Source organism: Lontra canadensis, unplaced genomic scaffold (assembly GCF_010015895.1).
Source record: "Lontra canadensis isolate GAN:19392208 unplaced genomic scaffold, GSC_riverotter_1.0 scaffold46, whole genome shotgun sequence".
NCBI classification, from domain to species: domain Eukaryota; kingdom Metazoa; phylum Chordata; class Mammalia; order Carnivora; family Mustelidae; genus Lontra; species Lontra canadensis.
In genome coordinates, this window is record NW_022631040.1 from 7,340,252 (window position 1) to 7,360,809 (window position 20,558).

Sequence of the window (20,558 nt, forward strand, 5' to 3'; positions counted from 1 at the left end):
TATGATTATTATCAGTTCTTCCACAGGCCTGTATTCCTCTAAGGTGACTTTGTGCTTAGCACGGGGGCTGGTTTATCAGAGAGTTTTTCACAGTATCTAGTCCACCCTCCACACAAGGTCTTTCCTTTTGTGCCTGATCCTTAGAGAGCTGCTTTCTGTATGCTTCTGACCCATCCAGTAGAAAACTGCCCTTGTTACTGAACACGAGCTGGCCTGATAATGTGGTGGTGCATAGGAATGGCAGAGTCATTGTTATTCTGGTTTATCACCCAGTTTTGGTGTGCTGTGTTCCAGTATCCAGGGGCTGGGCTGCTTCTGTACCTTGTCCCCTGCTCAGAAGTTGGAGTTCTAGATCCAGAACACCTTGCACTCCCTTCCTTTTCTGAAATGCAGTTTTTTCTTGGCCTTTGCCCTAACGTTGACTGAATTTGCTATTTTCCCCATCCTTTGAGGACTTTAAGTAGGAAGATCCAGGCAAGGTGCTCCTCTCTCCCACTGTGGTTGTGGCTCATGTCTCCCACAACCAAACCACACAAGATTTTCCTGGCCCCCTGCTGTACTCCAGATCTTTCCCACAACCACTCCCTTAGTTTGCTGGGTAAGAGTCTGAAAGTCAGTGTGAATTCCTGTTGCGGGTACAGTTCCTATCCATTCCATTTTCTCACAGTAGCCAAAGTCAGGCTTTAGAAATACTTTACATAAATGAGCAGAATTGCTTTACCAATTCCTATGGAACCTGCTTATTGTTTGCCCCAAGAAATCAAGTGGTTGCTTCTTGTCTCTTTGGTAACTTTGCTTGGATTTTGGGGTTCTTTGGATGCCTTAAGCCTTGATGGTTTGATGGATTTAATAAAAGCTGTAATTTTGTAGGTTATCAGACTTTGTTTTTACTGTAAGGATGAGAATAATGTACTTCCCACCTTTCTATATCTGTATTAGTTTCCTAAAGTTTTTGTAAGAAATTACCACAACCTTGGTGACTTAAAAACAACAAAACAAAAACCAGCATTTTTTTTTTTCCTCTCATAGTGCTAGAGAGCAGAATCCAAAATCGAGGTATCAGCTTGGTCATGTTCCTTTTGCAGTTTTTATTACTATTATTGTTATTATTATTATTTATTAATTTTCTAAAGATTTTATTTATTTGAAAGAGAGACACAGAACAGGAGCAGGGGGAGGGTAAGGGGCAGAATGAGAGGGATAATCAGACTCCCTTCTGAGTGTGGAGCCCAATATTTCACTCGACTGCTGGGGGCTCAATCCCAGGACCCCAAGATCATTACCTTAGCTGAAGTCAGACATTTAACTGACTGAGCCACTCAGGATCCCCAGCAGGGAAAAACCCTTCCTTGTCTTTTCCAGCTTTCTGTAGTCCTGGTGTTCCTTGGTTTTCAGCACCATAACTATGATCTCTGCCCCCATCTCCACATGGCTTTTCCTTTTGTGTATCTCTATGTCCTCTTGTCTTCTTTTAAAGATATCACTCATTGGATTTAGGGTCCAACCTATATCCAGGATGATACCATCTCAAGATTCATAATTACATTTGCAAGGATACCCAATTTTTTTTAAAAAGTTCACATTGTGAGGGTCTAGGGGACATGAAGTTAGGGTAGATACTATTCAACCCACTACATCATTACAAGCAGAAGCTTGGACTAAGTGCTGAATATTAGTAAGTGATTATAATTTTTTCATAAGATTAGAATTTATTTAAAACTAATTAGTCCCATGGTTAAGTTCTTTATGGTAAAAATCTCTGACACTGCTTTATTTTTTAAAATTTATTCAACAAATATATGTTAAGGAGCTTTGACATGGCAGACCCTATGTTAGTAAACAGAAAATGATATATAAAATATATACTGCTCTCTTTATTAGCAGTAAACAAAACAGACAAAATCTCTGCTCTCATGCAGCATTTTTCTCAAAAAGAAAATGTTTCTCATAGCAAATTACATTTGTTTTCTGTATCTTTAAAATATAAGGTGATTCAATGATATTTCTTTTCCAGGAAAGATCTATCTTTTCACAATAAGCACATTAGTCTTTCTCAATTTTTTGTTGTTCTGATTTTAGAAATGAATTATACTGACTTCAGTTACTTAACAGAGTGATGGAATGAAACTTCTGTTTTCATCTATCCCAAATTAGATGGCCTCAACATAGACAATTATCTACTATTAAACTAAGTAGCATGCTTTGTATGAACTTGTCATTTTAATTATCCTCACATTGACTTGGTTCCAAATCAATTATGAGAGTATTTTTTATATCAATATAAATTACTATAAAAAAGATGGCATGTTTTGCTGAAACAAAGAGAAAAACAGATCATACTTGGTAAGTATGGAAGTAAAGACAAAATTAGTTGGTTGACATGTGGAATATTAATGAAATATTGATCTTGGTATTTTGACTGTGGGCAAATTTCATCAAAGCCACAATGCTTTAAGTCAGTCTGGTGTGCAATACCTAAAACAGGTATTATGTTAAAAACATTCAATTCATTTAAAACATGATAAGGTTTATGCAAAACTAATCTGTTACAGCATAATGATTTCTTTGTGCATAGCTCATATTTCTTATAATAGGGAAAATTCAAAGGGAGAACAAATTAAATCATGAATAAAATAAACCTGTGTGTCAAAGTGAGGTATGAATTACATGATTGACTTCTAAAAGAACTTTAATTTCCAGGTTTATAGTTTTTAGGTTTTAAAATACCTTATTCCCTGTGATGGCTGTTATGTACTTTTGTCTCTGCTTCCTTCCACTTACCTATTTTAGGATCAGCATTTTATTTCTTTTTCTTTTAATTGTAATTCTAGTATATGTAACCTACCATGTTATATTAGTTCCACATGTACAATACAGTGATTCAGCAATTCCGTATGTCATCCTGTGTTTATCATGACAAGCGTACTCCTTAATCTCCATCAGCTGTTTCACCCATCTCCCCCCACCCACAGAATAAGCATTTGGAAGCAGAAAATAACTGGTTATATTATTCAGGGACTACCTTCTTCTCTGTTGGAAGGGACAAGGGAGCCCATAAATAATCACTGTTATATGACACTGGATTTTTCTCTTGTATCTGTAGAGAGGGTGTGCTAAGCCCTCTTAATGCTGTCAGTGCTAGTTTCATAATAACTGTGGTAAATAATTCAAGATCTGAAGGACAAAAGCGTATCTCTTCTTTAAACTATAAAGATACTGCCAATTATGTTTCATAATGTTTAAATTGTCAGTACAGACATGAAGCATGAGGAAGTGTAGATCTATTTTCCTTGAATCTTTTCATTTGCTCTCACATTATCCATCACACAGCTCTAAAGTTTTATCAGAACTAGCTATTAGAGTGTAACTCAGTCATAAGGCAAAGCAGTTAGACCTTTTTCAGATGCTTGACAAAATAATTTTGCCATACAAAAGAACTTAGGATATTTTAGATCTTAAATATTAGCCTTGAAGATATCTGTTTCTATATCAAAATTCTGATCTGAGTTCTTGATCCAAAATCCTTATGAAACCAACTGATTCTGATTTTAGATTAAAAAATATAAATGAGTACACTGTCCTATTTTGGGACTGTAAATTACATTGTATTTCAGTGTACTTCAGAAGATGGCTAAAATACATTTGAAAGCTTTTTGAACTTTGTATTCTCCACGTAGCCAAGGGCTAGCATATTAACAGTGAAAATTCCATCCAAGAATGGCACAAAAACTTGTTCTTGAGAGACAAAGAAGGATAAATTCATCCTTGTGAACAATTTCTGTGGAGATTTGTAGGAACTTTCTTGAACAAATCAAAGTAAATGTCTGGTCACACTCACCTGTTACCATGAAATTAAAATATTAAATATTCTATGTTCCAAAGTTAGGAGATATTTCAATTAATCTCTTAATGAGAGAACACACCTACTCAGTGTTGATCATTATTCATATGTTGCTCATCATCACTTAGTTACAGAAGGCCCAGATAGGGATGAATCTGTAGCCCATGCATCTTACCTGTTATCACACAAACAGTTGTAACACTGAACTCAATCTGATCAGGAAAGTGAGAAATCAGTAACTAATTTCTTGGTCAATTCTATGGGTACAGTGATTGGGTTGCATCTGCTTCACTACCTGGGGCAAGTTATCCTAGTTTAATTGAATAAACTTGAATAGTAAAGTAGTTAGCAAATACTGAGGATAGTATGTGGACATAAATAGCTCAGTAAAAAGATGACTTTCTATCCCTAATTCCAGATTTCCTATCCCCTTTACCTTGTCCTTGAGGCAAGCACTGTTATAGTTACACACTTACAAGTACACATGGTAAGACACCATTTTAAACACAAACATTGGCATCTTTGATACACTTCTCTGAATTCTCTCTTCTTAATGCATGTGAAGGTTGTAATATATTTTAAGTATTTTTCTTTTTATTCATAATTTTACCTAGGTACTTCTGTCTCATATTTTTAAATAGCTACATAGTATTCTCTTGTCTGAGTTCACAAAACTTGATTAAATCAATCCACTTGTAATGGATACTCAGGTAGTTTGAAGAAATGTGTTACTGTAAACAATGTTGAGGTTCATCTTCAGACTTATAGCACATTTTTGTGAGTATATAGTTAAGATATGTTTTTGGAAGAGAAAATAGTAGATCAAAATGTGTATTTGAAAGTTTGACAGATTTTACTAAATTGCTTATAAAAATAATGTATAATTTATAGTCCTAAAATAAGTGCTTGCTTCGGCAGCACATATACTATAGTCCTAAAATAAGACTATGAATGTGACTTCTTATCCAACCTTGAATATTTTCAACCTTTTTTTTTTATTTTTGCCAGTATTACAATATTATGATATTGTTTTCTATTTTATTTACAAGTGATAGGGACATCTTTTAAGTATTTAAAAGCCATTTGAAGGTACTTTGATTTCTGGCTGTGGAGGACTAATTTATAGAAGACAGACTCTAAAAGGAATAATATTTAAAACTGTAAGCTTTGAAGGCCGCAGATGTACCAAAACAGTGAAGACTTGAGGAATGAAGATACAAGAAAAAAGGGACATGAAGAGATGTGAGCCAAGCATTTTTCCACCTAAGACACTTGTCAAAGCAGCACAGAGTCCAAAAAGCTAAACAGAGCTTTCATTAGTCTCCAAGGTCAGGAGGAAAGAAATCAATTTCAGATCCTGTTGTGGTGGAAGGGACATGGCAGATGTGCCAGACTTTTGGATGTGACCAATTACATACCAGGAGTGATGATGCTTCAGAAGAGATGAGCCCTCACAACTGAAGCAGAGATCCAAGGAAGCTCCCTTCCTGATCAGAATAGGCTACAGATTCCTCTGGAGAACTTTGTGATTATTCATAGCCACAGGTTTTTTTTCTACCTTTTTTACATACAAAAATTGGCATTCAGTAAAAAGTTTATAGCCACCCTATGAGTCAAGTTTAAATTACTAACAAAAAGAAAAAATAAGAGATGGTAGCAATGACCTTCTACAGGAAAGTTTTATATTACATTTACTAGACAAAAAGTAATAAAATAGTGTATAATATGTCCAAGACAGTAGGGGGCAAGATGGATAGTTTTGTTAGAGGACCTGAAATCTAGAAAAAAACACAAATAGAAACTTCAGAAACTCCTATGTTGTAGTTAGAATTAATGTAACGAGTCCAAATGTACTGATTTAGAAAGATCTCACACACTCTGCTCAAGAAAAAAAGAAAATTGAAGTGCAATTTATTTTCAGTAAAAACATACAAACAATATTTTATGTTTTGGGCTAGTACTTGTATTGTGAAAGGAAATATGTAGAAATAGGTCTGTAAGAATGTACACACCACATGTCACTAACAATAACAAGTACAGGAAAGGGCCTTCAGCTGAGGTTAGTCACCTTATCTGGATTATAGATTTGTTTACAAAGTGAATGCATTCACTTATCAATATGTAATTAAAGAGTAATTGCTATACTAAAGAAACACTTGAATACAGGCTTCCTGTGCCTTCATTCAGTAACTGCTTTTCCTTCATCAGGAGAAAGAAAATTAACTATAACTGAAGTCAGGTGTTGTTTATTTGCTCATCTCTCCTGTATCCATAAAGAAAGATCGATGAGGAGAGAAAGGCTTAAGTTTTATACCTCTGGTTTTGGTGATGTTCTTTCTCCAGAAATGACTTTCTGATTTAAATAGAATTAATGAGACTATACATTTTGTAGAAAATAGTGGCTGAAGAAGACCTAGAAGAAGAGTGGTTACATTTCAAAGACTTTTTTTTTTTTTTTTAAAGATTTAATTTATTTGAGAAAGAGAGCAAGAGAGCACACAAGCAGGGGGAGCAGCAGGAACCTGGGATCATGACCTGAGCCAAAGGTAGACACTTAACAGACTAAGCTATCCAGGTGTCCCATGTTTCAAAGACTTAAGTAACTTGCCTGTGATAGAGATCTTTGGTATTCAAAAACTAATGGGTTTCTGTAGAATTATATGTGAGTCAAATCTGAGTGATGAAAGTAACATGTGACAGCAAGGTGCCCCAGGGAGTAGGGCAGCCTAGGGACACAAAATGCTTGCATTCTGGATATTTATCTGTCTTTGACTCTGTTTCTTGCCTTTGGGCAAGAAAAGTAACCATTCTGGGCTTTGTTCATTCATTTATGAAAAGAAAGATGACTTGGGCTAATTGAGAAAAAGTGAGATTTGGAACTAAAAGGGAGAAATTTGGTTAACTAATAACAGATTATAATTTGCTTTGTTGCTTTGCTATATGTAAGGAAACAGATATAAGAGCTTGGCTTGCCAATGAGAATGAAGGAATGGAGCTTTTGAAAAGGGTTTTGTAGACCCAGCTTTTTTTTTTTTTTTCTTCTATGTTCTGATATCAAGATATCTTGTGCAGAACTAATATGATAAACCTGTGTGTTAAGGAAACTTGTCTCAGGAAATATCCTAGACCCACATTTTCCAAAGAATGTATTTGTTAAATACCTGCACCTAAAGGTAGAATTAAAAGAAAAAGGAGGAAGGAATATCATTTAAAATGAATTTAGGTACTCTTCATAATACATTTCCCTTTTGAAGAGTTGTAATACATAATCAAAGAAAATACCCTATAAGAACTTATACAGATGGGCGCCTGGGTGGCTCAGTGGGTTAAAGCCTCTGCCTTCAGCTCAGGTCATGATTCCAGGGTCCTGGGATCGAGCCCCACATCGGGCTCTCTGCTCAAAAAGGGAGTCTGCTTCCTCCTCCCTCTCTCTCCGCTGCTGCTCTACTTGTGATCTCTGTCTGTCAAGTAAAAATAAATAAAATCTTAAAAAAAAAAAAAAAGAAGAAGAACTTATACAGAGAACATCCATTTAACTCTGTGTGGCCCATAATTTTTTAAATATTTTAACAATTACCTCTTTTTAGTTAACTTTTGTTGTTATGTAATCCACAAACCTGGTACTTCATAAAATGTTCTTTGTGAAATCTTTTCCTAAAATGAGGCCTGAGAATGAGGTTTCCTGCTCTAAGTTGGACTGAACATGTTGAATAACCTAAACCATTCTATCAAGACCCCCAGATTACCTGAAATCTCTGAAACTATGCGTAGACAGAAGATAGGACCTAAGAGTATATTTATTAATTCAATAAATTGAAGGAAAAAATAAAAATAATAACTCTCCTCTTGCAGAAGCTCACATTTTCCTGCAAGAAAAAATTTATAAGCAAACAACAGAAAACATAAAAATGGTAAAAGTGTGAAACTTGAGAATTTCTCCTGAAGCGTTTGAGCATTGTTATTCCTGACAGTTGTTCCACTCCACCACCCCTTGCATTTGACATTGACCTCTAACTGTCTTTCTTCACCCCTCTAGATAAATCCAGACTACCCAGTTAATGCCTGATAATTCTCAAAAACAACTCTTTAATTCTCAGTCAAGTCCAGATTCTCCAAATAGCGGCTGCTAATCCACAATAACCATCCATTTCACCCATTTCCAAAACTTGCTATACTTCAGCTGACAGCTCTCTGACTAAAATTTAGACATCTTCCTGCTGCTAATCCCCCCAAAAGACATTTCACCCTCTTTTCTCAAGTTAAATATTCCTCTGTGACCTCTCATGTTTAGCATTCTAGAATAAAAGCTTATGCTAAGGGTGCTCTGGTGCATTTTCCATAATAGTATCAACATACTATATTATCAGGGTACAATGAAAAGACAGACCTCTAATCCTGTCTTGAGGAATTGGAAGTCTTGTCAGAGAGATAATGTTTGAGCATAACCTTGAAGAACAGCTAGAACTTTGAGAGTTGCAGTTGTTCTTAGTTCTGGTTTTTGGGAGAAGGATGTATGCTAAGTATTTTATTTTACTTATTTTTTAAAGATTTTATTTATTTATTTGAGAGAGAGACACACAGCAAGAAAGGGAACATAAGCAGGTGGAGTGGGAGAGGGAGAAGCAAGTTTTCTGCAGAGCAGGGAGCCTGATGTGGGGCTCGATCCTAGAACTCTAGGATCATGATCTGAGCCCAAGGCAGATGCTTAAGGACTGACTCACCCAGGCACCCCTCCCTTTTTTAAGATTTTATGTATGCCAAGTATTTTAGATGCTTAAATTAATTTAATTTTTATATTAGCTCTTTGAAGTAGGTTTCTTAGATAAAGAAATATAGGCACTTTAAGTTCAAGTAGCTTGTCCAACGTCACACAAGAAGTAAAAAGTCACAGAAATAGTAAACAGCAGAACTTATCTCAGATTTCCTGTGATGAATATATATAAATATAGAAACTGCTCAATAAAATTCATTTATCATTATAAATTATGTTATGATAAGAATCCAATGAGATACATTATTATCAATAAGTAGATTGAAACACAGGATATAGGTAATAAAGATGAAAGAATTTTTGTGGTCTATATCTTTGAAATGCTCTGTTTCCAAAAGGTGGTGAATTTAGCCATATCTAGTATCCTAAGTAACATTTTAAAGTAATAGGTTAATTCACAAAGATCGAAATGGATAAAAGACCTCAACGTGAGGCAGGAATCTATCAAAATCCTATAGGAGGAGAGCATAAGCAGTAACATCTTCAACATCGGTCACAGAAACTTCTTTCAAGACATGTTTCCAAAGGCAATGGAAACAAAAATGAAAATGAACTTTTGGGACTTCATCAAAATCAAAAGCTTCTGCACAGCAAAGGAAACAGTCAACAAAACAAAGAGGCAACTCACGGAATGGGAGAAGATATTTGCAAACGACACTACAGACAAAGAGCTGATATCCAAGATCTACAAAGAACTCCTGAAACTCAACACACACCAAACAGATAGTCATATCAAAAAATGGGCAGAAGACATGAACAGACACTTCTCCAAAGAAGACATACATATAGTTAACAGACACATGAAAAAATGTTCATTATCATTAGCCATCAGGGAAATTCAAATCAAAACCACATTGAGATTCCACCTTACATGAGTTAGAATGGCCAAAATCAACAAAACAGTAAACAACGTGTGTTGGAGAGGATGTGGAGAAAGGGGAACCCTCTTACACTGTTGGTTGGAATGCAAGTTGGTGCAGCCACTTTGGAAAACAGTGTGGAGATTCCTTAAGAAATTAAAAATAAAGCTATAAAAATATGACCCTGAAATTGCACTACTGGGTATTTACCCCAAAGATACAGATGTAGTGAAAAGAAGGGACATATGTACCCCAATGTTCATAGCAGCAATGGCCACAGTCCCCAAACTGTGGAAAGAGCCAAGATGTCCTTCAGCAGATGAACGGATAAAGAAGATATGGTCCATATATACAATGGAGTATTATGCCTCCATTAGAAAGGATGAACACCCAACTTTTGTATCAACATGGCCGGGACTGGAGGAGATTATGCTGAGTGAAATAAGTCAAGCAGAGAGAGTCAATTATCATATGGTTTCACTTACTAGGGGAACATAAGGAATAACACAGAGGATATTGGGAGAAGGGGAGGAGAAGTGAGTTGGGGGAAATCAGAGGGGGGATGAACCATGAGAGACTGTAGACTCTGAGAAACAAACTAAGGGTTTTGGAGGGGAGAGAAGTGGGCAGTTGAGTGAGCCTGGTGGTGGGTATTAAGGAGGGCACATATTACATGGAGCCAGGAGAATCTATTATTAAAAGCATGTTCTCTGTGTCAGTAGTAGCCCTGGAAAAATGTTTTGAACAACATGAGACTCAAGTTTCTTCATTGCAATACAGTGATAACAATAACAATAATCATCAGTTGCATTGGATCATCAAGAAGAAACACCTGAGTGCACGTAATACAGTTCCTATAGTCAGTAAGTAGTAGTTATGATAATCATTTTCAGAAAAACAGTAACTGTAAATAGTTACTCATCTCCACATCATATGTTCAAATATTCTTTTCCATTCCAAGAAATCATTTTCACAAAACAAGTGTCTCCTTTAATGCGTTCAATAAAAGAAGCATTTAATTGGGCTCTCTAGGGGCAATCTGAAATGCCTGTAAGTAGTTCTGTAATGTCAACATTCATCATGTGTCTCTTGTGCATCAAATCTTGAGATCCTGATGAAAACATTTACAAATGCATAGATAATGAAGGAAATTCAACACTATTAGTTTCAAAGTAATCAAAACATTTAACATCATTATTTTCCTCTATCAGAGACCAATTTTACATATATGACGTATGTATTCTATGATCTTTAAAATCATCAACAGTGAAGGGCTGAAGAATTTAGGAATTGATTTATATTATTCAAGGCATTGTATATGTTTTATGATATAAAAAACATTCAATTCCATTTAAAACATGGTGAGGCTTTTGCCAACCAAATATGTTAGAGTATATCTCATGTAACGAAAAATGAGAAAAAACTTAAATACCCCCAAGATGGCTAAATAAATTCTGGATCAGATTCTATATAATCAGGAAATTAAAGTTTCAGATGATGATTTAATGACATATGAAAGGATTCAGTGGTGGATTTCATGTGGGTGATGAGGAACAGAGAGTTACCATAAATAATTCCTAGCCGAGGAATTTACAAACTAAATGGATTTGGGATTGGAGGTCAGGAGTTCTTTTTTGAACATGTAAGTGTAGCTAAATAAATTATTCAGGAACTAGAGAAAAGATCTACACTGGGGAGAGAATTCATATCCTACTCATATGATGGATAACTAAAACTATAGACATAACTGAGAAAATATAGGAAAGTAGGCTTCAGGTCACCATGAAAAGAAGGCCAAGAAGATCATTTCCTTACACCACACACAAAAATAGACTCAAAATGGATGAAGGACCTCAATGTGAGAAAGGAATCCATCCAAATCCTTGAGGAGAACACAAGCAGCAACCTCTTCGACCTCAGCTGCAGCAACATCTTCCTAGGAACATTGCCAAAGGCAAGGGAAGCAAGGGGAAAAATGAACTATTGGGATTTTATCAAGATCAAAAGCTTTTGCACAGTAAAGGAAACAGTTAACAAAACCAAAAGACAACTGACAGAATGGGGGAAGATATTTTCAAACGACATATCAGATAAAGGGCTAGTGTCCAGAATCTATAAAGAATTTAGCAAACTCAACACCCAAAGAACAAATAATCCAATCAAGAAATGGGCAGAAGGCATGAACAGACATTTCTGCAAAGAAGACATCCAGATGGCCAACAGACACATGAAAAAGTGCTCCATATCACTCGGCATCAGGGAAATACAAATCAAAACCACAATGAGATACCATGTCACACCAGTCAGAATGGCTAAAATTAACAAGTCCGGAAATGACAGATGCTGGCGAGGATGCGGAGAAAGGGGAACCCTCCTACACTGTTGGTGGGAATGCAAGCTGGTGCAACCACTCTGGAAAACAGCATGGAGGTTCCTCAAAATGTTGAAAATAGAACTACCCTATGACCCAGCAATTGCACTGCTGGGTATTTACCCTAAAGATACAGACGTAGTGATCCAAAGGGGCACATGCACCCAAATGTTTATAGCAGCAATGTCCACAGTAGCCAAACTATGGAAAGAACCTAGATGTCCATCAACAGACGAATGGATAAAGAAGAGGTGGTATATATACACAATGGAATACTATGCAGCCATCAAAAGAAATGAAATCTTGCCATTTGCGACGACGTGGATGGAACTAGAGGGTATCATGCTTAGCGAAATAAGTCAATCGGAGAAAGACAACTGTCATATGATCTCCCTGATATGAGGGAGAGGAGATGCAACATGGGGGTTAAGGGGGTAGGAGAAGAGTAAATGAAGCAAGATGGGATTGGGAGGGAGATAAACCATAAGTGACTCTTAATCTCACAAAACAAACTGAGGGTTGCTGGGGGGAGGGGGTTGGGGGGGTGAGGTTATTATGGACATTGGGGAGGGTATGTGCTATGGTGAGTGCTGTGAAGTGTGTAAACCTGGCGATTCACAGACCTGTACCCCTGGGGAAAAAAATATATGTTTATAAAAAATAAAATTAAAAAAAAAAGAACCTTAATTTATGGAGGAGTTGAAGAATAAAGTGCATTTATTTTGATTACTTTGGCATGTTGTTATTCAAAAAAACGAACTGCAAATAGTGTTCAGGATATTTATTCACAAGTACTGCAGTCTTTCCCTTGTCTCTGCCTGGTATGAGTTTAATAGTTTACCTCAAATGGGATTGAGAACTTGTTGATATTATTTGTTGGCTTATCTTTCATATATGCCTTTAACACTTTCTCCAACCATGGCAGTGTTCTAGACAATACAGAAAATGATAGGCAAATACATGGTATATTTCAAAGGTCTCCAATTTTCTATACGCCTTGTATTGTTTGAAACTTCTTGCCCAGGACTGGTTGCTCAAGTTCCCCATCTGTTGTTTTCTACGTGGATTCTTTACCTATGCTGAGCCCAGGGATTGAAGCTTCACTTAAATTGTCTGACTTTTGTTGTGTTTGTTTCCCCTAGACACTAATTTTCCAGAAAAAATAATCTCATCTTTCCAAAGTGAGCTTCTATTATCAAAAATTCCATTTTTAAAAAATCTTTGTATTTTTTTTAAAGCTGAAAACGAAGCATTGGGATTAAAATTAAATTTTAAAAAAAGTATATTGAAGGCAAGGAGGAGAAATGTCCCTATTGATACAGACTGCCATCCTCTTATTCTGTATTCATTCTTAATTCACACACAGTCTTGGTTTCTCCTGAGACTTAATTAAGCTCTGAGCTCCCTCTGGCTGCCACCTCCCATATTTTCCCCAAGCCTCATTGCTCCAAGGAGCACTGTGGAGTTTCCAGGCTTTTCTTCCTCCTTACCACTTTCTTTTCATTCCACTCTCCAAGAAATCTCAAACGTTCTTGATTATTTCTAAGGGGGTTTTTATCATTAATTTCAGGAGAAAAGCCATTTAAAAAAGAAGAAGAAAATAGACACATTGGGGAAATGTTATAAAAATACAAAATAGTAACATAAGATTTTTTTTCCTTGTCATTTTGCTCCCTTAGTAATGAATCTCTAATTTTTATTCTGTAAAACAGATTTATCCATTTACTGCATCCCATTTACTCTTTGGGGTGGTGATATTTATTTTTTATAGTCCACTGGATCTCCTACTCGTTTGTAGCTTTAGACTATTTAAAGTGGGAAATATTATCAGCTACACTTACTGAATGCTTACTATGTGCTATACACATAAGAACTTTATGTCTATCAACTAATTTAATTTTCATAACAAACACTTCTTACCAAGAGGAAATTTAGGCCCAGATTAAATTGTTCCCATTCATACAACTGAAGTGATAGAATCGGGATTCAATTCCTAGCCTCTGACACCAGTGACCAGAGGCGAACCACTATCTACTGTGCAAAAGCAACTACAGGCAGTAAAAAAGGAAGAAAGAAAGCAAGAAAGCAAGAAAGCAAGAAAGAAAGAAAGAAAGAAGAAAACAAACAAAAAACTGCAGCTTGCATGGTGGGCTCGTGTAAGGCTAAATTTCATCTCAGGTAAATTATAATGAACATTTCCAGTATATTTCTCAGAATGCATTCCCATGGGCTGTTAACAGGTATTACAAGGGGGAAAGAATTGTTTGAAAAACATGGGATTAATAAATAATAAGTGGTATGTTTTCAGTCTTTTAACACCTTTAATGCGATAAAGTGTACTGTGACTCTAGCCATGGGATACTTTATACGTTGTTTTCTAAATATATTTGACAGTGAAACACATTTTTGGAAGAACATATATTTAGTAAGAGTTCAGGCAGAAACATGCTTTTTGAAGAACATATATTTAGTAAGACTTCAGACACCTATTTTCAAAAACTTTGATGTAAATTTTTTCTCCCTTTCTATCTCAAGAACTACTGCTTCATCCTGGAATATCTTAAATATTTTTAAAGTCATCTCTTCACATCAAGAAATTTGATCCAAGATTTGAGACTTGGTTAACTTAAATAAGAATAAAAACTTGACCATTAATGCTTCTTAACTTATCCTCACAATATATGGCAGGAGTGTCTTAGGATTAGCAGCTGCTATGACATGGATGCTCTTAACACATCAGCTGAAATAAATACATGTCTTGCTTATATCAGACATCAAAGCATACTCCACAAGGGAAGATAGCTCCTTCCATGTGTTGATACAGGTGGCAGGCTTCTTCCATCTCTGGTCACATCTAATTTCTCTGCAGTGGGTAAAAAGAAGAATGTGGGAGAATAAACACTAGTTTCTTAAAACCTTGGTCTAGAAATGATACCCATCATTTTTGTTTATATTTCACTGGCAAAGAAAAACCAGTCATATGCTCACTCCTAGATGCACAAAGGCTGGGGAATGTACTGTGTAGGAAGCTACTTTTCTGGAACATTTCTCTAATACCTAAGGAAATGTAAAATGGGGGTGATTGCTGGTCATCTCTACCACAAGGATTGTAAATATTGAGCAATACTTCCTCAATTTCTATACTACTGTTGAACATACAAGGTTCCCAAAGTGGTGTAGCAATTCACAAAATTGATTTAATAAAATTTTCAAATTCTTGCCACATATAAAATGACCAACATTATTACTACCATAATATTTTTGTCAATAATTGCTAAAAGGTGAATTACACTGTATGGGAATACACACACACACACATACATATGCATATATATACATATTATTTTCCCCATTATCTTTGGCTATGTTTAAGTTTCCCTAAACTTTCTCTACTCTTCCAAACTTACTTTTCACTTTTTAGGGGTAAGTGAAACTCTATTTCTAGAGGTTACTAGTATTATCAGATTAGTATATGACATGATAAGATTCACCAGAACATACATAACTGGTCACCTTTGAGGTACAGTGGAAGTTAGAATTAATAAGTAAGAACTTGGAACCCATCCCCTGAAGTCAGGAGTAAGGAAGCTGATGAAGGAATAGCCAGGGCTGGATCCGCCATATTTCCCCCACCCCACCGCCAAAAATCAATCTAAAAAGTAAGATTCAAAATCTAGATAAATAGTTGAAATAAGAGTTCAACATAACCAAAGTAATTTCCTTGTCGGTGTTTTGCATATCACCCTATCCTGTTTCTTTCTACAAGTTAGGACACACTGTGGTTTAGCTAAGGTCAGGGATCCTATTTAATTTGGCAACACTATACCTAGCAGCTAGCATAGAGTGGCTAACATAAAATAGAAGTTTAATAAGTATTCAAGTGAGGTTATTATGTGAATTAGAATGAATGAATGAGTAGATACACTGAACTTGAATATTTAGTTGGCAAAGAGAGGATACAGTCAACGATCTGAAGAAAGCTACATTCATCATCTCAATGAAGCGGATGATCAGAGTGGACTCACAATATCCCATCATTCTCTCCAATAGCATCTCCTATAACCCCATTTTGTGTAACTGGCCTTCAGCTCACATTCTTTAACTTAAATACCAGTAGAGTCACATTTGTCCTATTTGAAGTTACAGCTACAGAATCTTACAATTTTTAGAATATCAAATATATATTTTTTAAATAAATGTTGCCTTGAGTAAAAGCTTCCTACACCAGACCTGAAACTATGGGTTTTCTGTTCTCTGAGACAGGGTTTGCATGAGCCCATTCCTGGCTTTTACTCTGGAGACAGAAGTCTAACACTAAAGCGGAGAAGAGGAAAAGAAGGATTAGGGTAGAGATTCAGAAACACTGAAGGAGGAGAGGACCTTAGACCCAAGACTTTGGAGCAGTCATCTGGGACTCAGTGCTAGAGTCAGACTGGCCTTGATGCTCTAGCCCAAACTGTAGAGTTGAGACTATTTGAGTTCTTACTAATGCAGGTCAAAACTGATCATGAGATCTGAGAGTGAAGCTAAGCCTGAATATAGGTATCAAATAGTCTTTAGTTATTGGCCTTAAATTTTAAATGTCATAAATAGGTATAAACAGTTCCAAAAAGTATTGATCCTTTAAATTGTTTTATTGAGATGTAGAACCAACTATTTAATACATCCTATTTTGGGAGTATTGTTTTGGTTCAGAATGCATTGTTTCCCAGTGCTAAAGCTGATGGACATGTGAACATGAATACTAGAAATGCTTCTGTGTGGCTTCTTTAAGCAACCTCTAAATTCGGTTGCAAGTCTAGAAATGCAAGTAAATAAAAACATGAAATTGAAAAATTTATTACATGGAATGGAGAAAAGAAGGCAGATGTAACTCAGATTTTTTTTGTACATAATTATCAAGACTAGTCTAGAGAAGATGGATAAGTTTTGCCATCTCCATGGGTTGGAGGCAACAGCTACATTAACTGTCAAGTTTAGGGTGTATAATTTAAAAACAATATGCTCTGTACTTCTATTCTCAAGCTAAATTAACACCTCGAAATTCACTCTTTTGATACTGTTCTATTAGAATGAGAGGGGAAGTTAGGGAGGGAGAGTACATCAAGGCAAAAAGGTCACTGTGATATTGGACAAGTTTTTTAACTTCTCAGAACTTCAAAATTCTCATTAAACAAGAACTAGAGATTTTGAGGAAGGCTGATGAATATTTCCTCCCCTTAATTCTGAACACATCAGTGTATGTGTCTGTATGTATGTATGTGTGTGTGTATCTATATCTATATCTGTATCTATATAAATACAGATATATAAATTTTGCCTTATTACCATGACAGACCCAGTTAGACACTACAGGACTCTTTGCCAAGTGAATTTGCTAAAGATTCTAATGTCCAGAATTAGTCAGTGAAGCCAGCAATCTTAAACAGTGCTGGACCAAGGGATAACAACTTGATTCCCATAGGCATGTGCTTCTCTTAGCCTTTGGTTATTATAGAAATTCCCATTAAGCTAAAGTTTTCAAATCTCCCCATTTTGTGTCTATAGTGTACATTCTGATTTTTATCAAATACCAACTGCTTTGTGAAGAGATTTTTAAAGTTACTACATTTCCATTACATCTTTTGATAGTAGTATAAGTATTTGCACTCCAGATATAAATCCATAAATACTATCACATTTAAAACTTTAATAATTCCATATAAATTTATTTTGTAATTGTACATTTGTTAATGAGGTATTTTACATTTTTTTTTTTTTTTGCCCTTGGTTAATGGAATTTAAAAGTTACTGATGCATCATAGTATCATTACCCTCTAGGTGCTTGCTAGATCATTGCCCTATTGATGAAATCACCCTAGGACAAGGTCTTCATAACTATACCTCATTGGACACCTATAGGATAAGTTTGTCTTTTTCCAAATTCGCAATACATAGCAGATTGTTTTAAAACACTTCTCCTGCCTGTATCTCATTAAGGTTAAGTATTCTTTTATAACAAGCCAATTTTATAACATATTTTGACTTTTATGCTGTATCACAGGAATAACTTTGCTGTTTGGCAAAGAATGTTCTCCATTCTTGCAGTACATTTTGTCTTTTCTTAAAATCCCTTATGTTGAAAAGTGGAATGCTACAAATTTGTCATTGCCTCAGCAATCATGTATTGATCTATTTGTTCTCCCTCTGTTCATTTTCTGTGAGTCCAAATTGCTTAAGTACTGAAAGCTCTCAAGGTAGTGACCTGAAATATTAACAGGTTACATTAGCTCATTAAGCAAAAGAAACTGCTTTTATTCAAACTCTGTAGATGCTGACATTGCATTTATCCAAAAATTATTAATGTTTGCACAAAATTGTAGTAAGAAAGGCATTCTGTACTTCTGGACTGAGGATTATCTAACTTTTCATGGGTTATAACAATTTCACCCATTAATTATTGCCTTTTCCATGAAAAGTAAAGATTAATGATGCTCAAATGATACACTTTAACACAATCAAGTTATGCTTCTTTCTGACTCTACCTCAGATGTTGATGATCTGGCACTTTTTTTTTTTTTTAGAAGTAGCATAAGTTCATTTGAAGGAGAAAGACAACCCTTAAATAATAAAGCAATTATTATTTTAATCAATAGCAGTATTATATTTTAAATTAATCTTCAAAAGTCCCTGAAGCTAAAATTTCAAAAGTCATTAATCAATTAAGCAAAATAATACACAGTCTTTCAAAGCAATCTATCTCCTGAAGGTTGCTCAAATTGTTTTCTGAGAATGAAATGAAAACTTAGCACTTGTTCTTTAGTTTAATTGAGTAGTTTTATTTTTCTAATAAGTGTGATTGCTCAATATACAAAAATAACATGGTTTAAATATGAGCATTCTAGTATATTTAAATAGTCCTAGTTTGATCAGAATAAAACTGTAAATCTGCAAAAACTGCTTTGTTTATCAACATGAAGGACAAAGTGTTTAAAATCCTTGTTTTTTAGAACCATAGACTGTCATAAACTTTGCTATGCAGTCATAGCATAGAGAATGGAACACGTTCTTCTTGTCTGAAGGATCTGGGCCAAGTGGGTCACTTTGACCCAGAGAAGCATCCTTGGTTACCAACTTACATGCAAAGCCTCAGCTAGGGCTTTTTCAGACACATATGTTTAATTTCCAAGACTCTAACATATGGAGTCTCTGTCTCAGCTCCACTAGTAATCAGACTATGATATTCCTATTAGAAATAAAATGTTGATAATGGGGCACAACCGAGGTCACACAACCCTTTACTTTTTTCCTATTTTCTTAACAATAATTTCCTCACATCTGATACTCAATACAGAGTTAATCCTTGCTTTCCTGGAATCTCACTTTAGAGTTATTCAATGTAAGCCTAAACCCTATAAAACATCTCTCTCTCTCTTCTGTACAAAAATATCCATTCCATAGTTTCTCAGGGTGTTTTCTCTCCTTTGCTGCAGAAAGTTATAAATCTAATACACTTTATTACGCTACAGTTATATTCCTGGTGGTTTTTAGCCGATGGATTCTGTCATAACTCTTAAGTGAGCTCTTTAGCTTGCAAAACACTACTAAAACTGTAAATGTCAAATATTTAGAAATAAAAGAATAGTTTAACCTTCTGAAATGAAATGAATGTGTATACATGATAAATACCAAATTCAGTTACTTATCTTTTGAAACTAATCAAGAATCCCTAGATGCTACATAGTAAGTTGCTAAGTTCAGTTTTTCTGCCCCTAGTTTAATTATTTAATAATTAGAATATGTATACTATGTGAATTATATACAAATAATATAAATAATAAATATAATATAATAATTAATTATTTAATACATGTCTCTCCATCTTGTTGCTGTTTAGCTATGGCTAAGGCTCAAGGATGCTTTTGAATTCTTTCTCATAGCATGCCACATGAACTCACTCCCCTCTGCACATTTTTGTTCCAAAATCTCTCCAACTTTTTCCATATTCAAATATACTTATATTAACTTATTCTTCCAGAATGCTCTTCTTAACACAAATTAATTGAGTTTATGTTTCAATTTGGGACATTTTAAGTATCACAGAATGGGAAACCTGAATCATTTATTATAAATAGGATTTTATCGGCGTGCATGGTTGGCTGAGTTGATTAAGCCATTGACTCAGGTCATGATCCCAGGCTCCTGGTTTAGAGTTCTGTGTCCAGCTTTGAGTAGGGAGTCTGCTTTTCCTCTCTTCCCTGCTCATGCTGTCTCTCACTATCTCTGTCTGTCTCTCAAATAAGTAACAAATACAATTTTAAAAATAAATAAATAGGATTTTATCAAAGGAGAAATGATGTCATGTTAGAAGTACCCAGTGAATGTCATGAAATTGGTTTTCCAGGCATATTTGAGATAATACCAGTTTTAACTATTTTCTAATATTCCTTGGAAAGAGTACATATGGGCCAACAAACAGCTTGCCACTTACTGAGGCTGAAATGTGGTGTGCAAGAAAGAAGTAGCTGGTAAGTAGATTAGAAAAACTTATAGAGCTTGCCAAAAGAATTTGAACTTGTCTTACAGGCATCGAAAAATTCGCTCCATATCTATAATGTGGAGAAAGATATAAATCTGTTTTATGCTGCTGCAATGAATGGAAGTATGACTAATGGATAGCAGTTATAGTTGAATTTCTGCTCAATATAAGAAATATTTTTCTAATAACGAGAAGTG